The 22602-nt window shown below is 47.6% G+C and overlaps 1 pseudogene; it reads right to left on the bottom strand.

Moving 5' to 3' along the window:
• Nucleotides 1-19761: 19761 nt before the first annotated feature.
• Nucleotides 19762-19880, bottom strand: LOC126876328 (5S ribosomal RNA; annotated as a pseudogene).
• Between the last annotated feature and the right edge of the window lie 2722 nt (nt 19881-22602).

Here is a 22602-nt window from a genome sequence, read left to right as displayed (position 1 = left end):
GTGCACGTACTCGGCTTAGCGCGCGGTTGCACTTACGTGCTAGGTGCGTGCTAAAGTATTTTCGAGTCTGCTGTAAACACACACCCGTAGACGTAGGAAACGCCAAGTCGTCCGTAGACCGTGTAAGAAGACCGGTCCCAACGCGGTTCTAAATACGGCTCCTTGCATTATTAATCCCCCAGAGGTGGTACCGTATACCGGGCTGTTATCGCGGTTACATCGTAATTCGCGACAACGTTGCACTCGGATACGCGAGCCAAGGTGCAATCTCGTCGTGCCATCTCTATCCCTGTCCGACGGGCGGAACTGTTCCGCACGCTTGTCACTTCCATGATCGCGCGCCTATTAATCTTTCAAGTGAAAACAGGGCGAAAGCTGCGAACAATTTGCTTCTTTTTTCTTCCTTTTCTCCTTAATTTCTTCGGATACCTGTTACGTTTTATATCCTTCGATTCTTCGACATCGAACGTCTCGATCGAATCGTGACGAAATATAGAAAATACCTAGAACTTGCAGCGATAGGTCGGACCTCGGAACCATTGCGCTGCTCCTTATCCTCGTAACTCTGTTCCATCGGACGTTTAAGGCATACAGTTCTAACGAGCTGTATACGTTGCTTACTTTCTCTTGCACGTTGAGTGCTTCCAGCGCTTCCATTGAAAGCGTATATAACGTTGGAGCGTTCGTTAGCAAGATGATAAATATTTAATAAATAAGTTGGAAATCGATATCGCACAGGCTTTCGAAACGGCTTTACGCGATGGTCGTTTACGTCTACGATCGTTTACACGATCCACGTTCGAACAACAAACACCGCAGCAACCCTGAAATCCGATTAATCTGGAGTAGGCAGGCACAGTTTCGTTTTTCACGCAGATTGCGAGCAATCGCGCTTTCGAACGAGCGTGTGAATCTGGGTATACTACTGCGGTAGCTCTCGTTATTAATTCACTCGGTCGTGCACAATTAGGTGAGCATTGTAGCTAGATGTCTCTTCTTCGGCGACACGGCTCATTTTGCGTAGTATCGTCGATTTGTCTAACTCGCAGGCAACGTACAATCGCGAGTTTATACCGGCGGCAAAGTTTCCTTCGTGCATGGAAAACTTGCCGCGCGAGAACTATCGTGTGGGGAATAAATTAAGCGAATTTCGGGTTGCAGCGGCGTTCGTGTAGTCGAGAATTATCTCGAGACGAAAACTTTCACGGATTAAAGCGTGTTAGAATTTAATCTTGGAATTAGGATTAATATTCTGTGGAAGACACAATGTTTATGTTGAAATAATACAATGTGATATTTATTAAACAATTATTTCGAGAGTTATAAATGTGCGTTCTGGAATGTAGACAGTTGGCTAGTTATTCACAGACTGGCTTAGTGACCATGGCCCTTGAAAAGGTTTAGATCCCCACTCTCTATGCAGTAATGAGTGTGACCTGTGTGGGTGTCTGTGTGGCGTCACATGTGCCACAGAACCTTCTAGTAGCTTCTCGACGTGCTCGTCTAGAATGTTCCATCCATATCCTCACGTTTCTTCCGGCGTCCTTTTGAAAAAGCATGCACGTGCTAACTGCCGTGGTGCATCTCACGAACGCACGCTGGTGGGGATGGCGCTGGGCAACGAATGGAAGAATCTGTACGATCAAACACTCTATCCGCATGCAACTGATATCGTTGTATTCCAACAAAGCGTAATAATTTAGACTGTGAAAAAGCGACTTTTGTTCCGCTCGTCCCTTTTTCTTCTCCATCGGAAGCGGAGATAATTTGCGGAGTATCGAGATATTCTTATTCTTATAAAGAGCGAGGAATTCGCGAGCGCGGTTATTAATAACGCGATATTTATCAGCCGGCGTAAATAAAGCTCGTAAATACAGACTGATAAGCCCTGGGGAAAGGAGCAGAAAGTTGTACGGTTGATCGACTTTTACGAGATTTCTTGGCGAAAGGAAATTGGGTCGGTCGTTAATTACACCTATTAGCGAGAAATAACATTACAAGAGGGTGGTCGGTAAGGGTGCCGCGAGCAAGTTTCTCAAGTTACGTATTCCTGGCGGCGAGTCTCGGTTTCTCGAAAGCGTAAAACTGTTAATTATTTATCTCTTGGGGGGAAAGGTGTCTGTTTTATGTAAACGGTACGTCTAAACCGATAAATTATATCTCGCAGCGGAACCGAGTTATCACCGGAATTTTATTAGCGCGATACGTACTTTAATTTTTGCCGTCTGCCTTTGCCTGTGTCTTTAATCTCGGAGACGACACGCGACAACACGACGCGTTATGCCGCGTCAAAGGATTTCGGCTTTAAAGCTTATCGGGGAGGACAGCGCTGCTCCAACTTTTCCTAGCTTCGGTTTACAGGAAGCTATAACGGAGTATCGAGAGACCAGCAGTGTTTTCTAAACTAGAAGACGCGACGCTCGGTGAGAAAAATGATCGCGAAGAACCGGTATATATTCTCCTAACCCCGAGTCTCCAGCGAATCTCTCCATCGGTATCGTGTGCGTTCACCGAGAAACTCGACAGCTTTAATTCGCATTCAGCTTTTTCAAGCATCATCGTGTGCCGGGCTTCGTACGTTGCCCCTTTTACCGGTGCACCGTGCGTCCGTATATTTTATTAAGCGGCAAACAAACGAAAAGAAAAAACAAAAAAAAAAAGAAAAAGAGTTCTTTCTAGGCTGAAAGTTCGTTGGGCGGTATATCTCCGTGTTCGCCGTGCCATCGGTCTTGCGCGCGCGAGAAATCGTCGAAATATTCGGGACACTGCTGAATGTCCTCGAAGCCAAGATAAATATACCACGGGCGTTATTGTCGGGAAAGTTGCGAAACGCGAGGGACGCGTAAATCGGACTAGATTAAAGTCGAAAGATCGTTGTTGCGAGCTGGAAGTAAGAGGGCAAGAAGTAAGACGAGATACCGAAGAGGAAAATGCATTAGAATCATTCGAGATTCTTGCAAACTAGGTGGCCGACTTGCGCGGCCTTCATGAATGCGTAATTCGTCAAAGATTCCGTGTTTTGTCGTGCACTCTTCGCGCTACCGTCTCCACTTTCCAAGTGAAAACGGATCTTCCATTCGACGGATACAATAGCGATATTAGCGCCGGCAACAAATATTTATTTATTTATTTATTTACTTTTACGGGATAAATCCTTGGATCGAAAGAAAGATTAGCTTGGAAGACAGAAAATAGGACGATAAGTACGTTCGAGTTGTGGTTAGGTTGGGTTACACGTACGTAAGAGAAGAGAAAAAGAAAATACATATGTAGATGGAGTAACGAGACAAGAGAAGAAAGTACAAAAGGACAAAGAACAGGATATAGTAATGTAAGATGGTCGGAAAAGATGCTCGAGAGAATGTCTCGAGTCTTAAGGATAGCATGGGTTGACCGAAGATATCGTTAGTCGACTAAGCTCATCGATATGCAGCTCGTACGTCTTGCGGACTGGTTTGCCAACTGCAAAGGAAACGGTCGATCCGGAGAAAATTCATCGAACAAAGTTCCGGTCGACCATACCGTGCTTGGAGACACGGTCGTCTCGGAATTTGACCAGAGATGGAAGACGAGAAGTCCCGTTTACTTTCATCCGAGAAGTTGGACTTCGCGTGGAACGATTCGAATACGCGTTTTGGGCAGGTGAAACAAAATCGTTGGAAGAAAACACGTTTAACGCGTAACGAAAGGAGATTCTTCGTTTTGCGATCGACGGCTCGCATATTTGTCGAGGGCCGATCGCTCCTAGATAGCGGGATAACGGAAAGGTGGAAGGTAGGCCAGAGTCGAAGGCAGTTTGCCGGTTATTTTCTCGGTTGGACCGATCGATCGCGAGAGCCCGCTCTTCGAACAAACGTCGACTGTAGAGAAAGGTGGGGAGGAGAGGGTTGTAAAGAGCAGCGACGGCGTCTCTTACTTTGCTTTTTTACTCTTCGAACGATCCTGGAATCGGCCTGCTCGGCCGGTGACGGACCACGAGGAATAATTATTATTCCGCGAGAGAGAGAAGGGAAAAAATGGGAGTCGTTTGTTCAAACGCGACGAGGGTATCTTTCTTCAAAGTGGTTTCGAAGATTGCACGGGCGGCAATGGAGAAAGAGAGAGAAGGAGGCGGCCGTAATAATCAAAAACATTCTTAAACGTCTTATCCCGGGACTAATCTCGAAATTTTTCTCTCCTGGATGTCGAGAAGGAAAAGAGATTTCTCCGGGCGGAAAGAAACGCCATCCGCTGGAACGACTGCCGATGTTGGTCGATCCGGATCTAGAAACGTCGGATCGAGGTGGATCTCGAGAAACGGCGAGTCGCTGTGCTCTGCTTTGGAAACTCGATGGCGGGGCCGAAGGCGGAGGCCAGCGAGACCAGATACACGAGGTTCGTCGTCGTGTTTGCAGCGCACGCGAATGAAAAAACACGATGGGAAGAGAGCAAAAGGTCGTGGGAACTGCAATATACACGCGTCCATTCATCCGGATGAAAAGGTTCGTTATAGGGGCAATTACTGTGGTGGTGTGGTGCGCTGACCTCTATCAACGGCCGCACCCCCGTTCTACTACACCTTACCCCGACGCGCCTTACTGTTCTCTGCATTTTAGATTAGTTTAATGTCGGCCGAAGCGAGCGAAAGCAGCCGCCCGTTGCTCGATAAGAGAATTAACCGATAGGGTAATAAGGAGGAGGCCACGCGAACCGTCGTTCCTCCCGACTCTTCCTTCCTTCCTTCCTTCCTTCCTTCCCTCCTACGTTCTCCACCTCCTCCTCCTTCTCCTCCTCTTCGTGATCCAGTCTCCGCCTTTCCCTTGCTTCGAACGCGCTTCGTCAACCCATCGGTAAAGTAAAACCATCATCTTGCGAGACGACCGATGCGCTTTCTCCGTTTTCGTTTGCTTCGCGCTTGCTGCCCGAACGAATGGACAAACAGCTGTTCGTCGATTACAGGAGGACAGATTTTCTGGTTAGTAATTCGGATATACATAATATCGAGCTGTGTCGCTCGATTCGGAATATACTCGCTGGCCGATGAAACTAATTAATATGATAATCATCGAAGCAAGGAATTATTATCACGGTGACCTATTAAATATCGCCATATATTACGCATTGAATATTGCGTTATTACGCTGAGCCGTAAAATAATCCTATCGTGGGGAGTAAATGTTAATAAATTCAATCGGTTAAACGAACGATGCGCATCCGACTGTCGTAGATGGTTGGTTTCGAAAGCATAAGAAGACGAAGACTAAAAATAAACGCGAACAAATGTGATCAACGAACGACGATATACGATTAAATTGGCTGGTTTTTAATGGTAGAACGGCGAGTTTCGCGACAAAGGATCGAACGATTCGGCTGGGATCGATAGTTTCGACGAGTTTCGCTTCGAGATACACGGTTACTCGTATTCGTTGACTAGTGGAAAATGAAACGAGAGAGAAGAGAAGAGAAGAGAAGAGAAGAGAAGAGAAGAGAAGAGAAGAGAAGAGAAGAGAAGAGAAGAGAAGAGAAGAGAAGAGAAGAGAAGAGAAGAGAAGAGAAGAGAAAAGAGGAAGAGCAGTGCGTGTTTTTTTCAAAACGGAAGAATCGATATTCCGTTTGGAACGGTTGGATCAGAGGGAAGAAAAGGACGCCGGCGACGGGGGAAGGGAGCGAACGCGTGACTGTGACAGCGCGCGTTGAAAATATACCTATCGACGTTGTCATCGATAATGCGTGGAATCGAAATTTCCAGGCGGACGAGTTGGTTCGGTGGCAGAAAAAGTAAAAAGTAGTTAAGGCTAACTATACAGCCGTGAATCCATCATATTAGCCATGGGACTAATCGGTTGTACAACGGGCCGCGCGGACGACAGAAACGCGCAATTTCGAATCAATCTCCGGGGATATCTGACAGGGGCCGGTCCTCGTTCGTTTTTCTCCGGCTGCAGTCAAATCGATAGCTCTATACGGCCAGAGCGAAACCGCGCCACGCCGGCCTGCGACAAACGCGAAACACCATTTCCGTGGAAAGCAACCGTGTAACCTACTTGCTTTCGAGTAACCGGAGCCCCGGGGTCACGCAGACGAAACGCCGGTCGTTACGACCGTTCGCGGAGAGACGCGGTCGCGAGGAAAACGCGTCAGCGAGAGGCGTAAATTCTCGCTACGATTCGGTGAATCGACGCCGCGAAGTAGTCGTTCCCCTGTTTCGGTTAGGATAACAGAGGTGGTTGAATGAATATGACACAGTAGTAAGTTATATTTCACCGTTTATTCCAACAACTTATAACGAGGATAGTTTCGCTGGTGCGTATGTACGAGATGAATGAGTGACTGATCTACGTGTGTGTATACCCGGTTAAAGGATGTTGACCGTTCGAAGGATGTAAACTCGGTACTGTCTTGGGAGACGATGCTGTGTCGGAGGAAAGCTAAGGATGGGTGTGTCTAGCGCACGGGACCATCGGATTTGTTGGTGCCGATGTTAGTTAAGAGAGTGAGGGAAATAGGCTTCGTTGTTAATTGGTTAAACGAAGGGTCTTAACCGCCCTCGAGAGAAAGTGGTTAGTAGGAGGAAAGTTGCAGCGTACGTGAGAAAAACTAACTTTCCCTAGTTAAGCCGTGGTAGACAATAGTCTTTGGAAATTCTTCGGAAACAGACGTTTGTTTGGTTTGAAGGACCTTTTCTAGGAAATCTATGAGATTTATGGAAGGTACTTGAAACTATGGAGGTTACGCTGCGAGTATCCGAAGACATCTGGTTGCCATATTGCCCGCGGTGTGTGGCCTGGGCTAGGTAGACTGTTACGCGACGTAACACCGGTTCTCCCTTAAACGCGATTAATGTATCGCTAGCTGGGAAAAAGGGAGAAAGAAAGAAGGAGAGGGGATAAGAACGAAGATAGAAAAGGGATTCGCATCTCGTGGAAATCGACACGGTTCGATCCACGTTTCAGCGAGCTTTCCGCCGTCGGAATCGACAATTGCCGGAGGAGGACCTTTTTGTCGAGCAAAATAAATAGACATTTTTCCCCTCCTTCGTTTTTCAGTATGTTTACCAACCCATTGTTCTATTCACCGTCGCTTCCGGCAACGTTCGATTTGGAAATGTTGACTCGGGAACATTCGATTTGGGTAACGTTCGATTCCGAAATGTTTTATTCGCTGACGATCGGTTCAGAAATGTTTGAGCCCGGAGATGGTGGATTCTCATACGTTCCATTCTCGGAACGTTCGATCCTCGGTAACACGGAGTTTAGCGATTCTCGAAACCCGGCAGAATCTTCGATTCGAAAGTGTTTGATAGACGTGCCCCGTATATCGTGCAAACACTCTTTTATACGAGTTTCGTGTATCTTTCTGCTCTCGGTTGTGCGACCAAAGTGCGCGATCGGTGTTTAGAACGAAACTTTCTTCGGGAAAAATCAGAACGTGCGTTACAATTCATTTACCAAGGAAATAAAGGCAAGGTCGATTTTGCACCGAGCTCGCCGTTTTCCGGGAACGTGCTGATATCCAAACGGACGGTTTGTATAAATTTCGGGGAAGGAGTAACCGGTTTACGATTTCGTCTGGCAGCAGCCTCTCGCGAATTATTCGCGTCGAAGATTCCGATGAACAGGGAAAGGGAAGGAAGGACGACAGAGGAAACGTATCGGTACAGGGCACCGAGTTAATTACATTAAAGATTCTGTACACAGATAAATTAGCTGCTTCTCCGTGCAGATAGTAATTATCGGGGTGATAAGTGGTAATAACAGTTTTACGCTAGTTTCAGCCTCTACCTGCTTCAGCTAACCGTTAACGAAGAAGACGCGGCAGTTAAAGCACTCGTTATCAAACAGCTTAACCCCGTAACTCCTTCGTGATTAAAAGCATCGCTATTAAGTGTCGTTATTCGTCGCGTTATTAGGGCGATACAGCTCGAACGTAATTAGCTCCTTGTGCAAATAATATCGGGTTGTCCGACAGTTTGCGCGGCGGATGTCGCGCAAGAAGAACGAAAACGACGAAAACGGGGAACAAAGGAAAGAATGAAGGCGGAGAGGGGCCGGAACAAAGCATGAGTCGGCTCAATGCGCGTACCTCGTTTTTCGGTTCTCTCGATAACCTCGAAAGCTCGTCGTTGTTCTTCGTAACGACGTCGTCGGCCGGCGATATTCCACGTCGTTAAAACAACCGGGACGAGTCAACACGGAGGCTTTCTTCCTTTTTTCTCTCCTGGAACGGATGCTCGAGAGGAAAAAAGTTTCCCGCCTCGTGCTCGGGCCACGAGCAAACGTTTTAACGCGATTGAAAAAGTTGAAACTCTAACGAGTGACTAGCAGCGATTAGCAGCAGTTTCCGAGTCGTATAGAAGGCGTGGTGTTTCGTTCGTTAAGTCACTGTTCACCTAGAAGCGTTTTCTATCGGTCGGTAATCGGAAAAGCTCGTCCCTCTGCTTCCGTTCCTCTCTCCATCGGCCGATTTACGCGACCCTAGTTTTATCGCTGTTTTATCGGTGGCCGTGCGTCGAAGCGTGCCTTTTTAAAAAGCTCGTACCACGGCAGTTTCTTCCGCTGCTCGTTTCTCGCTGGTCGCCACTGCGCGCGCACTTATAATTAACAATGTCACCGGTCGCGTCGAGTTGTCGCCGGTGCGGTTGTTAGCGAGAAGCTTTTAACGAAGCCGGACGAGGCGACGTACTTCTCTCGACTCCGTTTCTCCGCCAAAATACCAAGATCGATATCCGGTATCGGCGATGAAAACGCGCCGGTCCTTCGCCGCGCGATACGCAACGAAAGCAACCCGATCGCAGCGGGCTGATTTCACCGAGCCCGATGATTAAAAACGGGAGGGAATCGACGGTGCGAGATTTCCCGGCGAAGCTGCGGACGAGTACTGGATATTGAGATGAATTTAGCCGCGCGACGACGTCCTCCTTTCGGAAAATTTCAAGCGAATTTTCGCGGAAAAGTCGAGAAATTTGTAGAAACGTCGTACGATTCGTCGTATTTTATTAGCTCTATGGGCAACACGACAGACGTACGTACGTATCTCGAATTTCGTTTCCGCGAAATTTCACGGTGCCGGGAGAAATGATTCGCAAGGGCTCGGATCTTATCGTTGACGCGAGTCGATTTTCCAGGATCGTGAAGAAAGTATCTGATCAGCTGAGCGTATAACACGGTTTCTTAGATATGAATTTCTACGAGCGCAACCTAACCTCGACCTATTCCGATTTCAGATAAGATTTCCATCTTCGAGGAGACGCGAACCATGGAAAGAGAGGAGAAAAGTTGTAGGTATCGTTTCTGCCGCGTAGCGCCGGCACTTTCTTTGGAAAAAATTGCCGTTCGGCGAGCGTGTTTAACGTTAATCGCCGATCAACTTAGCCGTCGTCAATCGACCGAATCGAATAATTTCGAGGAATCTTCCACCGACTCTTATCGTCTTGGCCTGTTTCGCGTCTCCGTCGGCCGATTTTCTCGCACCGCGTTCTCCACCGCGGTTTTCTATCCGTATAATAGAATAGTATAGTAGAATAATACGTATAATATAATAGAATAGATACAACGATTATAACGCGTTGGATACCTGGATGTACCGATTGCCCCGGGGCGATCCTCCGTTTCTCCGGTTTTCGTTTCTTTCGTGCCAACCGAACCGAACAAAGGCGACGGATAGTTTCGCGGATAGTGGGCGTGCATCCATACGACGATAATTCTTCCTCATTTGTCGTCGTTTCTATAATTTCATCCGCTGCTGCCCCGTCCAGTAGAGACTGGCCTGACCCCGATTTTATTATATTATATCATCCGCCCTTTTCCTACGTTTCCTCTTTCATCCCCCTCTTACCACTTTCCACGCTTTTCCTCCATTCTTCGCCGTTCCAATTGTTCCGTCGTATCTCTACCTCTAGCCTGTTTCTCAGGCTGCCTTCCCCTGTTTCCTGCCCGCTTCCTTTTTCTCCTTCGCTTGTCACGCTTTCTCTTATTTAATCCAGCCTCTCCTCTCTTCTTCGCCGCGTTCTTTCTAGTTTTTCACCGAGGCCTGCCTCGCGCCTCCCGTCTGCCGCCTCCCGCTCCCTCCTCGTCGCTGTCCCTAATTCCCTTCTCAGCCGGTTAAACCCTCCTGCCCCGTCGTTCCAAGCTCCAGTCGATCCGTGTCTCCGTTCGATGCCGCCCCATTCCGATAATAACGCGCCAACCCGTCGCCGGAAATAAAGAGCACCTCGCGCTGATCCCTTTTGTTTCATCCCGAGCGATTCACCCCTCTCCTCGTTCGGTCGCCACCTCCCTTTATACCAGGCCGGTAAAAAATAATTGCAGAGCCGAAAGCGACGGAGATTCACGGCCCCCTTTTTCACCGCTGCGCCACGCCGCGCAACACCGCGCCATGTCGTGCCGCTACGAACCGCGTACCGTGTTCCCCTTTTGTCTTCGATTGCCGTCCGGTGACAGCGTTCTTCATCACGGCCTACCGTCGCACGCCCTTTCGTTACCGGGTTGTCGCCACCCCTTGGAAAATACACGACCCGCTGCAAACCCGTTGCTTCCGGACATCCTTTCGTGTAAGAATTCCACCGGTGAATGCCGCACAGAGGATTTAAGATAGAAGGGTTCTCTGGTTTGAGCGAGTGGAGCGAGTGATTAATGCGAGGCTGGATCTGACAAGCAGGGCGTGCAGGGGCAAGAACGCAGCAGACCGAGTATACGAGAACAGCGGATTGCTTCTGAACCGAGATCGAGCGACGGTCAGTCTTTGCCAGGGATATCGAGTAACCGTATTGATGCTGCCGACGATGACTTATAGCCGCTAATTTGCCGGAGTAGAAAATACGACGCGAAATTTCCAATTTGGAGGAAACGGTTGCCGCCACCTTGATTTTCGCTACCGTTTACAAGCTTCTAACGTTAGCACGTTATTTGCGATTCCATGGTAGACGATCCAATTATCTCGGCCAAGTTTTCTTCTTCCACTTTAATTACCACTTCTCAGGCCGTACAGTTGTATTTTCTTTGGCGAATCGGCTCTTACACGCGCTGCGCGAAATTAAACTTTACCGTTAAACTTGGCTTTCTTGTCGATAAAGTTCGATGGACATGGACGTATCGCGCATCGCGGCGATCGCCTTCCAAGCTCAGCGACCAAACGGAGAATCAAAGTCCCGCACCGTGTTTCGTTATTACGAACTTTCCGTTGAACACGCGCGCTTACAGCCCCCTTGCTTCCTTTTGCTGCGTTTCAGCCGCAGTTCCCAAGATATTACGACGTTAACTACGGTAATTAAAGTACGGTTCTACGTAGACCGTGATTAACAGCTGGCCGGTGTACCGAGTCACAGGCCGCCCCACGACACCCGACGTAAATAACAAAATTAACTTCTTCCCTTTCTTAATCGCCAGGCTCCGGACGAAAGCAACGATGACCGATCGTTCGTCGATCCTGCAAATTGTCCCTATAGCGGACTACGTTCGCCTATACCGGAATCGTCACGGCCCGCCATAAAGTTCACTTTGCCTTCAACGCTGTTACGTCCAAGGAATTGAGACGTTTGACATTGATCGGCGAGCAGCCAGCGCAATCAATCGGAATTTTTGCTCGGTCGTCGAGCTCGATCAGCGGCTCGCTTTCAACGCATATCCCAGCATGTTGTTTCGCGACGAAAACGCCACCTCGAGGGAGCGTTTGTGCAAAAAGAGCGGCTAAAAGGTGAGAACGCGACGGCGACAGTTTTATTCGCCCGTCACGACGTCACGACGGTACGACGTTACGACGTTAGGACGTTACGACGTCCGACCGAGCCGCGACGTAACTACCGCGAGACAGCAAGCCGCTTGGAAGGGATGTTTTTAAGGAGAAGAGGCAAGAAGAGAGAAAAAAGACAAAGGCGGTTATAAACGCAAAGAAAATACGAGTTCGCCGCGATGTTTCCGCGTTGATATTACGTTAGAGGCGGAACGCTGACATTCACGGTTGCGGAAGGAATCCATCCGTTAAACGATTTAGAAAGCAACTGGTTTTATTTCGGACAAAAAGATCCGACTCTTGCGCGACGTAGTTTAAAGCCGCCGTTTAATCTTGAGTCAGTTGCCCGACTTTCTGGTCAAGGGCTCTCACACGTATGCGTTCGTTGATGTTTCGCGAACGTTTATCGATAAAGTTAAAAAGTTAATTAAAGCGAAATACCGATGAAACACCTCGTTCGACGAGTTTCTCTCGATAAAGGAGTTGCAAGTCTGAACGTTATTGGAAATTGCGCGAGAAGGTTGGACGGTGGACGAGCTTGATAGTTGGACGAGGTGAGGGCGATCCGCTCCTCATCGCGGAAACTTCCAGCGAAACGTCGGACTTTATTCCTGACCTATCGAAACTTGGCGCGCAAAATTTACAAACTCGGCCGCGTTCGTCGTTGGTTGTCAGAACGTCCAACGATACGGGCATATTCTCGAAAGATTACACCTAATACGGGAGGATCGAAACAGAAAACTCGAACGAAGAATTGAAACGAAGGTGGCTAGACGGGTACATGCTCCGACCTTCTCCGTTTCGTATTCGCTGCACCGTGTACGATAGCTGTGATATACGGAACGCAGTGAAACTGGAACAGCTGAAAGAAAAATCGAAATTGCGAGTTGAGCGTTTTGCGGCGCAATAGAGCGAGATATATTTAACGGCGCTGATCAATTTACCCGGAAGATCGTTGCAAGCCTAAGAATAGCTCCGAGTTCTTCGAGGCAAGCCCATCGCGCAGAGTAATTAATTTTCTTAATCGACTAGCGAACAATAAATTAATCAACGTCGAAAAATCCAAAAATTTAACGTCGATCCAAGGATATTTTCGGCCAAGGCGTCGCAGGTTCCGTTCGCCAGAACGACGATCAAACGTGCTGCTAGACGGATTAACGGTGAATTACGCGAAGCAGCTTTTAATCGACGCTGCTCGAATATCAATTAAGGGCGGGAGTAGCCCGAGTGGCAAAACCGAGGTAATGCCGTATTTCGAAGAGATTGCTTCGCCCCGAGTGATTTAACGTCGTATAATCTGCTACGTGTTTCTTTTTTGCGTCGCTTCTTTCTATTCCTTTTTTTTTAACGGTACCTCGCGCACTTGTCGACGCGCTTGAGTTATTAACTCTCTTGTCCCCTTCCATCTCCTTCCTTTCTCCTTTTTTCTCTCTTTTTTTAATTTCTTTTTTATTTATTTAGATACCTTTTGTTTTTCAACCAATCTTTTTAAAGCGCTCGCGGAGGTGCTAAATATATCGTTTTATGCTTAATACATGCTCAACAAAGTGGATATAAAAGCGACGTTGAAACATTTTACTCTAAAGTTAGCCGTTACAAAGAAATCTGCGCAACGGCTCCCGCAGGACGTTACAAATTTCGAGGACCAGTTTTACAGCGTTACGAAATATACCGCAACAACATCGGCACGAAACCTCGCACAGTCTGAATTACCGTAGGAAAAAAGAAATTCCACTCGGCAGCAGGCATTCGCGAACGAGTGACGCAAAAATATGTCGGTTTCCACGAGGGGGGGGGGGAATGAAAAAGAAAAGGAAGAAACCGTGGAACACGGGGTGTCGCTGAACCGGACGATAATTTATGTATCCGTTCGCTAAACTTGCGGATGCTCGCTGATCGCGTCGAACGACAAAGGCTTAACGAAACCGTATTATTTCTGCGAGTCCGGCGCGGCGTGCCGATAAAAAGAACTAGCAAACGGTTACGAGCTCGACACCCGGAACGTCGCTTGGATCTGGCAGAAGACGGTACGATACGCGGAACATTGGACGGATAAAACGAACACCGTCGTTTATCGATAAACAGAGCCGCTGTCGTAACGCGTTCTGTCGTGACGCGCTCGAGCAAAGTGCTGGAAATTTGTCACGTCGTGCTCGAACGATCGTAGCTAAACTCGGACGAAACGTGGCGGCTTCCAGTTGTTCGTTGTTAGTCGTTTCCAATGGGATACGGCGGCCAAAGGTAAAATAAAAAGCTGTTAACGAGATCGTCTACGGCGATGAGAATCCATCGGCGATAGCCGCAATTCCGTCCGAGTAAACGGCAACCTACTCGCTACAAACCTAATCGTATCCTTGTGCTCGTGATTGGTATATCTTGCCACGTCGATAGACCGCCAGCGACAGGTGCTACGTATCGATCTTATTAGACAGGAGGAACAATGGCAAACAAATCACGATCGCGTCAATGTCTATACGTACAACGACGCAAACGGAAACGTTTGTCCCCCTGATCGTTCGTAGTTAGACCTGTCGGACCAGCGAAATCGAGCGTTCTCGATCGAGCGTTCGCCAGCACAACTTTTCGCTCCTCTTCTTACGCCTCCTACGAGCGTGCAGGTAATCTTATTCCGAAAATGTATATGGAGAGTCGTGAACGCGCGTTATAACATACAGGCTGGAACGAACGAGCGAAGAGACGGTATCGCGATACCGATATCTACTTGAAACGCAAGATAAAGGAACGAGGGAGCAGCTCCTCCCTTTCGGAGCTCGGTATTCGATCGATGACGATCGTTTCGACGTCCAACGGACTAAATACGTGTGACGACGAGAGCTGGAATTACCAATACGAAGGTAAGTAGGTGTCTGTTTTCTTTTGCCCGACGCGTCGAAATCAACGCGCGTGTGTTTTGCAAAGTTTGAGAACAACGACGCGTCGAACGTATTTCAGCGATTCGCAAACTGTAACCGTTTCCTCGATATTGTCCTATAGATCAGCTACTAACTAAATTGTTACGAATTTTCAGTTCGTTCCGTTCTCGTTCTCGTTCTCGTTCCGTTTTCACGCTCTTTTCGCGCACCAACGTATGAAACGGACAGAGATTCGATGGTTACACGCACGTCATCGTACTAGGAAACGTATCAAAGTCTCGCACAGAAGGATCAGTCTGGCGGAAGATCACACGGATGTCACAGGTAGCATATTCAAACATCATGCGGGACGTACGTCTCGCAGGCAATCTGTTTATGCGTTATTGTCCCGTCCTTGAACGGAATAATTTTCAAACAGCCGCGGGATATGTGCATCTGTTGCGATACGAGCGTTACAAATACCGCTGACACTTTCTCTCGCCAGCAATATCTCGCTCGGTAGAAACGCTTCGCCGCCTACGTTTGCTGACAACGATGCTGGAAAATCTCGATTCTTTGCCTCGACAACGTCTTACGATCGTCGCCGCTGTAAAAACGAGAAAACGTAAACGGAACGTGTAAACGAATAAACAGGCAAGTTCATCGAAGCAACACGAAAAACTTCTAAAAACTGCGAGAGCCGCGTTTCAAAGCATCAAACACCACCTGTAAATATTCAGCCATCGCGCAGACAGCTTTCAATCGAGTCGTCGTCGATCGGCCGCTTTTTTCTGGCGTTTGCCCGTGAACGCGAGTAACCGTGCCCTGTCGAATCTGTCGATACGCAGAGCGCCGAAAACAAGACGCGACGTTCGGCGGAACGTGCCCGAACGATCGTTCACCCTTAGCCGCGGAATCAACGCGAGAGAATGGACGAAAAGGTTCGATATTGCTGGAACGGCGCCCGTCACGCGGATCGAACGACGCGCCAACGACCGTGCGTTATAAACCGATCTCTCGAAAGCCGTTCTGTGCGTCGCGCGATCGTTTTAATACGTTGGAAGCTCGCTCTCGCGAGAATCACCGCCCATTCTAACTCGCGTCTCCGAACGTCGTGCAAAGCAAATACCTATCTGTTATCCAGCCACCGAAACCTTTCCTCTCTCTCGCCGACGTCACTCCTCTCCTGGTAAACTCGAGTGCATCCGTTTAACGACGGAACCTTTCCGCAACATTAATTCTCTTTTTCCTCGTTCCTTACGCGCTGATTCGCCGATCGAGTCTTCTATTCGCAGAGACAGCGTCGAGACGGTCACCACGGTTTTTACGTTGGTAAAACGCGGCAATACGTTTTACAAAGCCGCTTAAACGCACCGTGACTATTGGCTATTAACGTATCCTATTATCGCAACAATGCGAAACTTTTCGTATGCGTATTTTCGTATATGCGTATATCGGTCGAATATCGAGAAAAGGGCACTTTGGATTTTCACGCTTTTCCGATATATCGCTAAACGCTAAAGACGTTTTAAACAACTTTTTCCTGCGCATACGTACAACCGATGCGGCGTTTGGTCTTAGTGTTGCGGTTATGCGGGAAAGCCTTGGTTTTCGAAGCTCGATGTAGGTAGCAGTATCTAATATTAATCCGTTCACCGCCGTGGCATTTTTTATGTTTACACCGATAAGGGTAAGCCGTGAATATTGCTAAATACTATAACCCGACCCAGCTTGGAAACTCGGGCCGAGCTACGTGTAATATTTTCCCGTGTAATTCGTGATTGAAGGCCGAGCGCCGACCGTGCGTGTAGGACAAAACCGTTCGAAACGTCGAGCTTCGCAACGTATTTCGAAAGCATCGAGATCGAAGGTGGCCTCGTTTTTTCGAATATTTACCGACTCTCGAATCGTTGCGCTTCTTCTAGTATTCTCCGCATTCGTCGTCGAAAACGGCGATCAAACGAGCGATAGAAAATTTTAGATAAATTTCACGTCATTCTGTATTTTCCTTCGCAACTTGCCCTCGATTATCGATTATTTCTTATCGTAGAACAAATTATCCAGGAAAAATCTTACAACGTGCTATCGTCAGCGTGATTTCCTTCTGTGATTCGCTCGTGCCGGACAGCACCAGCCTCGTTCGAAAAGTTCGAGGGGCAGGGGGCGAGCGAGTCTATTTCCGTGCGCGGAGTTAACCAGCATCTGGAAGGAGTCGCGTAAACGTGTCTACGCCCGGAGAGGATGACGCTCGTTCGCGAAGAACATATACACGAGGGCCAAGAAAGCACGAGCGAGGGTTGTTGAGCGCGTTTTGCGTTCGACGCGCAGCCACCAGCGAACCAGTTAATTCTCCGCCGTTTCGCGTACAATCCCTAAATTACGAGCGAGACGAGACCGCTTTGTCGAATTCCTGGTACTTAAGTCGGACCCGGTGGTTTTCGCATTCGACACTCCGCGTTGGTTATTCGCAAATTTTTCGTCGCGGTATTTGATCGATTTGGCCGACTCGGAAGCGCGGAGAGGGCTCGAGGCTCCTTCGCTTGGTGCAATCAACAATTGCAATTTTGTTAACTGCTCCGCGGGCGATCAGAGACCACGAAAAGTATCCATCAGATGAAAGCAGATCAGAGGCGGAAGATCAAACGACAAGGAACGCGGGCATAATGACCTTAGGTCGTGTTTAGGTAACTCGTGTTTTGTTTTCATCGCCGAATCGTTTGCGATGAGGAAAAAGCCAGATCCTGGAACTTTTGAGTCGCTTACGAGCTTTGTGAATGATTCGTCGCAGTTGCGAGTAAATTTTTTTTTTATATTTTACGTGGAGGAAATCCGCACGGACGCCAGGCCGCTTCTGGGGAAAGCGGCGTGGTAGTGTCGGATTCCAACCGACTAAAACCTCCACGATAACCGTCCCGGCTGCGATCGAGAGAGGCCCGGGAACCGATGTGAGCGTTGCAACGGGGCCTCCCCCGCGCGCTTAATACCACGGCTGATGGAGCGGTGTGTGACCATTGTCACACCGCCTCGTCGCCGGAGCCACCGACCCAGGCAGCCCGATTCCCCTAACGGCCTAATTAAAAAATAATTGTAGGAATTATCAAAAAATATGGACTACGGGGCCCCAGGTGGATGTAAACCTGGAATCTGTAGCTGGACTACTACACTAAGGCAATGGCAGTACGGATATTCACAACACAACTGTTCTTCTGTATACACAACACAATTACTCTTCTTCACTACCACATTTTGATGACAGGTGACGATCGTTTCGTTGTTCGGGGTTAGTATCAATGTTGCTGTGTTACAAGTATTACGAATATCAGGAGGAAGAATTTTTTTTTCCTCTTTTCTTTTTTTTTTGTTTTTTCTATGTTGTTTTCATAGGTATTCTTTTTTTTACTTTTTTTATTTTATTTTTTATTTTATTTTTATTTTTCACATCTCGGGAGGTAATTTCTCGTAGAGAGACACCTAAGACGTAGAAGCTGCGTCGCCCAAGTACGGATTCTCACACACATCACATTTCACTTCTGATCCTGAACTCACTTATATCAAAATCCAGGAGGGAATGGATTCGAACCGCCAACCTATGTGTTTGCAGTCTGCTACAGTAACCACATAGCCACCGTCGTCCTGTACAAAGTATAGTTCCATAATTCTTATTTGAGGCTAAACATTCTGATCTCGCACTATTAGATATATATTATTCATTATTCTCCCTCCCCCACCCCCTCTCATCCCACCCCAACCCCGCCCCCTCCCTCTCATCCCACCTCTCCCCAAAGTTACACAGCACCCAAAAAGCAGGCTACCGAAGCGTCCTGTTTTGCGACAAAGTTTTCAGGACAGAAAAAAATAAAAAAAATTCATAAAAAAGCTCCGCTCCTCAGCGGCTTAAACCCAAAAATTGTATTATACACGAAAAATATAAAGCGCCGACGCATAATACAGCATGGCTACGCCGTACCGCCACGTATCAGTACCTTTGCCTAACATATCTGTTGGAATACGACGATATCAACCGCATGCAGATAAGGTAATTGATCGTACGGATTCTTCCCTTCGCTGCCCAGCGCCATCCCCACTAGCGTGCGTTCGTGAGATGCACCACGGCGGCTAGCACGTGCAGGCTCTTTCGAAAATTCGCCGGAAGAAGCGTCAGGATATGGATGGAACATTCTAGATGGGCACGTCGAGAAGCTACTAGAAGGTTCTGTGCCACATGTGACGCCACACAGACACCCACACAGGTCACAATCATTACTGCATAGAGAGTGGGGCTCTAAACCTTTTCAAGGGCCATGGGTCACTAAGCCAGTCAGTCTGTGAATAACTAGCCAACTGTCTACATTCCAGAACGCACATTTATAATCCTTGTAATAATTGTCTAATAAATATGTCGGGTTTACATTAGAATTAGGGTTAGGGGCGTGAAACGAATCCTCGTTTGGGTTACACGTTGTCGTTATGCAATAGAGAAGACATTGACTAGCGCAAATACGATTATTATAGAACCGGACAAGTAACCGTGGTAGTTAGGTACTCGAGAAACTAATGACAATGATCCTAGGTTCAATAACGAATCCGCGGTCGACGGGATGATAGATGAACGTACTCACAAAATCCAAGTCGGATGCGTAATATTCACTGGCCGTAAAGGGTTACTCCTTAATCGATGAGATCGCGAGCGAGAATGCCTTTCCCGTCCCGATGATGCCACAGAGGAAAACTATAACGGGGTGTGTCTAAGGATACGAGATCATCGGATTCGTCGAGAAAAGCCTTCGTTCAGAAAGTAAGGGAAATTGACGTTGCTGCTAATTGGTCAATCTCCATATCGGTGGTTAGAGAAGGATGCTAGCCGCCCTCGAGGGAAAGTTGCTAGTGGGAGACGCCGCTCGTTGAAAAATACGTCTCCCCTATCTTCCCGTAGTTGGGACAAAGGCTGTTTGTCTGTTTGAAGGACTTTAGTTAACTAAACCTTAAGATTTATAACGGGCCCTCGGGCTAGCCGAACATGTACTGCGGAGACGCATCGACATCTTAATACCACGGCTGATGGAGCGGTGTGTGACCATTGTTAGACCGCCTCGTCGCCATGCCAGGCAGCCCGGTTCCCCTACCGGACTGCTTGGCGGCCCCGAGGCGCTGAGCCGCCAAGCGCCCAAGGCCCGAACCCCACGGAGGGGGGGCCAGCACGCTTCGCCAACGCCACACGGAGGTCCCAGGCGTTCACCCATCCGAGTACTACCCGTGCCCGGCGCTGCTTAACTTTCGTGATTTGACGGGAACGAGTGCATTCAGCCCGGCCAGGGCGTTGGCGTTGCGAGTAAATGGCTCTTTACCAACGTTCTTCTTCCATCTTTCCGGATTCCAATCCTCCAGCATCGATCTCGTTTTCTTGGTCTACGACGTCGTTCGACGTATCATTAGCAGGATAATTAGTTTCCTCTTTTGACAAATTTTTATCTCTGTTGAGATGCGATTACATCTTTAGACACAACGTTAGGCAATATTCTGAGGGGACAAGAAGTTTTGGAGAGAATGGTAAAGAAAATTTGACTTATGACACATAAGAATTATTTATTTTATTATGTAAATAGACCGCGGTTTTTTACGCATTTGTGGAAAATTTGCACGTAATACGACGAAATATATATGCTTCCTTTAATATTTTTCTATAATACTTAATAGGTAATGCAATTGTCCACCCTTTTGTCTTTTATCGGGATTTTATTTTTTTAAATATATTGTAGGTCTAATTATAAAATATTATTGTAGGAATTATCAAAAAATATGGACTACGGGGCTCCAGGGGGATGTAAACCTGAAAGCGTAGGTTTTGTGCGTGTCTATGGAGAAAAAGGTTTCCCTCGCGCAACTATGATCGAGCATCCAAGCTCGAAGGATACAACGTAAAAGTGGAGAGGAAAAAGCATAATCCCGGCAGAAAGGAAAGATCCAAGTGCTTCTCGCTTGTTCTTAAATCCGCAGAGTAAATGGAACGGCAGTAAGAAAAGCAATGACCGAAAATGGAGCGTTCCACTGAATAATGCAACGTTAGACGGTGAATAAATACAGACGGATAAAGCCGTCGCAGCCTCGGTATCGCCAGCTTATTAACGATAAAATCAACGATGTCGCGATACTTTGTCGATGCGACGAACGCTCGTTCGAGACTTGGCTTCGCGATGAGAAACAGTTTTGGAGGAAACGCGTGTAGATAAGGGAGTGGCGATTCCGTCGAACCGGAATGCGAGGAAAAGAAGCGAACGATTCTGCGAAGCTGACGCAGCGCAAACTTTCCTCACGACGTTAACAAACAGAGAAACGGAAAAGTAATTTCTCCAATCTCGAGAATATTTATAAAACGCGGCAAACAGAGGTACATATCGCGTGTTTACGCTTTATAAATAGGAGGAAAACAGGAAGGATGAAAGAGGACAGGCGGAAAGGAGAGAGAGGCGGGGGGATTGGCGAGGAATATCAGGATAAATTTCCACGACAAACACCGAACGAGGCAGTCGAGTAAGCTGTTTCAAAAATATACGTACGGACAGCTCTGGTTTCCAGCTACTGTTCGCAATTCGTACGCTTTGGAAAGTTTGGGAAAGCCGACGGCGTACATGCACGCCGCTCGCTATTTTCTAACGCTCTCATAAACTTTCGATGCAGTCCAAATATTAACGTGGCAGGGCAAAAACAAGGAGAAAAACGCGTATTCGTATTCGTCGATGCTGCTCTTGGCGTCGATGAAACCCCCATTGCGATCGAAATAAACGGGCGAATTTTCACCGACCTATGAAACGCCCGACACCGCGTATTTGTTCCCGGCGAAAAATACGAGAAAACCTTTGGTAGGGTCAATTTTTTTAACCGTAATCGCTCACCGGATACGCAATGTTGCAAGTTTGTCGCGATGAAAAAATGCCAGGAAAAAAAGAAATTTCTCTACACGCGGCGTACAGCCCGATGACTCTTGACAACGCAACAAGTTCGGCGATTTGAAATTTCTATTCTTCGAAAGTGAAACAAACGTGGAAAAAGCGCGATTTTGAGTAAATTCCCGGCAATTTCATAATGTAAACGTTTCGATTTAATTTACATGTACTCGTATCGTCATCGATGTTTCGAGTTCGATCTTACGTGGCGCGGAACCTATTAACGCGATGCTTTTCAGAATGAAACGGAAAGAGTATCGGAAAGTTGCTGACGTTCTTGAACGCGTAGACCCGGTATTACCTGGGCACGATTCCAAACGCCGCGAGCTTTTATCTGCATTTTCAATTTACTTTTTCGTATTAAAAGTAACTGGCTGCTGCTAGTTTGTTTACATCTACATATAAACCGAACTGATCGAGGAAAAATTGCGTGGAAAAGAAAATCACGAAAAAAACCGAAAGACGTTGGAACCGTTGGTTCGTGGGAGCCTTCGTATTCGCGAAAGCCATATTTCGTAGAAATATTATTTTTATTCGCTCGTTTGAAAGAAAGCGACGAATCTCGTTGCGTGGGTGACGCTTGCGAAGCATACGAAAGGAGGGAAAAGAGAAGAAAGGAGGAAACACGGTACAAAACAGGGCAGAGCTGGCTGGTTAATTTGCTTGTAACGATGCTCGCTAGTTACAGCTGGTTGACGTTTCCCGGCTCGGTTGCCACGGACTAGAGCGGTCTCCTAGAAAATCGTCGACTCGCGAGGGTGGAGCGTCGCGCAACGGCTTAATTATCACGAGCACGAAATGAAAATTAGCCGACGACGATGCGTTCGTTCGTTTCCGGGTGAAACGTGGTGACACTTTGCACGGCGAAACTGTTTGAAAAGCAGACGGTACGCGGCAGCAGAGACATCCGTTAGTCGCGGTTGTATCGCGTGCGAATTATCGACGGGATCGGGATCGCTTTAAAAATGCCTGGCTCGTGTTCGATAAATCCAGCAAACAGGATTATTACAGCAACAGGAAGAGATTATAAGAGATACAAACTCTCCTCTCTTTGCAACTTTGTATTTCGGAAAAACGTTTCGAAACGAACGATCGAGTCACGT

Source organism: Bombus huntii, unplaced genomic scaffold (genome assembly GCF_024542735.1).
Source record: "Bombus huntii isolate Logan2020A unplaced genomic scaffold, iyBomHunt1.1 ctg00000069.1, whole genome shotgun sequence".
NCBI classification, from domain to species: Eukaryota; Metazoa; Arthropoda; class Insecta; order Hymenoptera; family Apidae; genus Bombus; species Bombus huntii.
The sequence above is the reverse complement of the archived record's forward strand: the minus strand, read 5'-3'. Positions and strand labels throughout refer to the sequence as shown.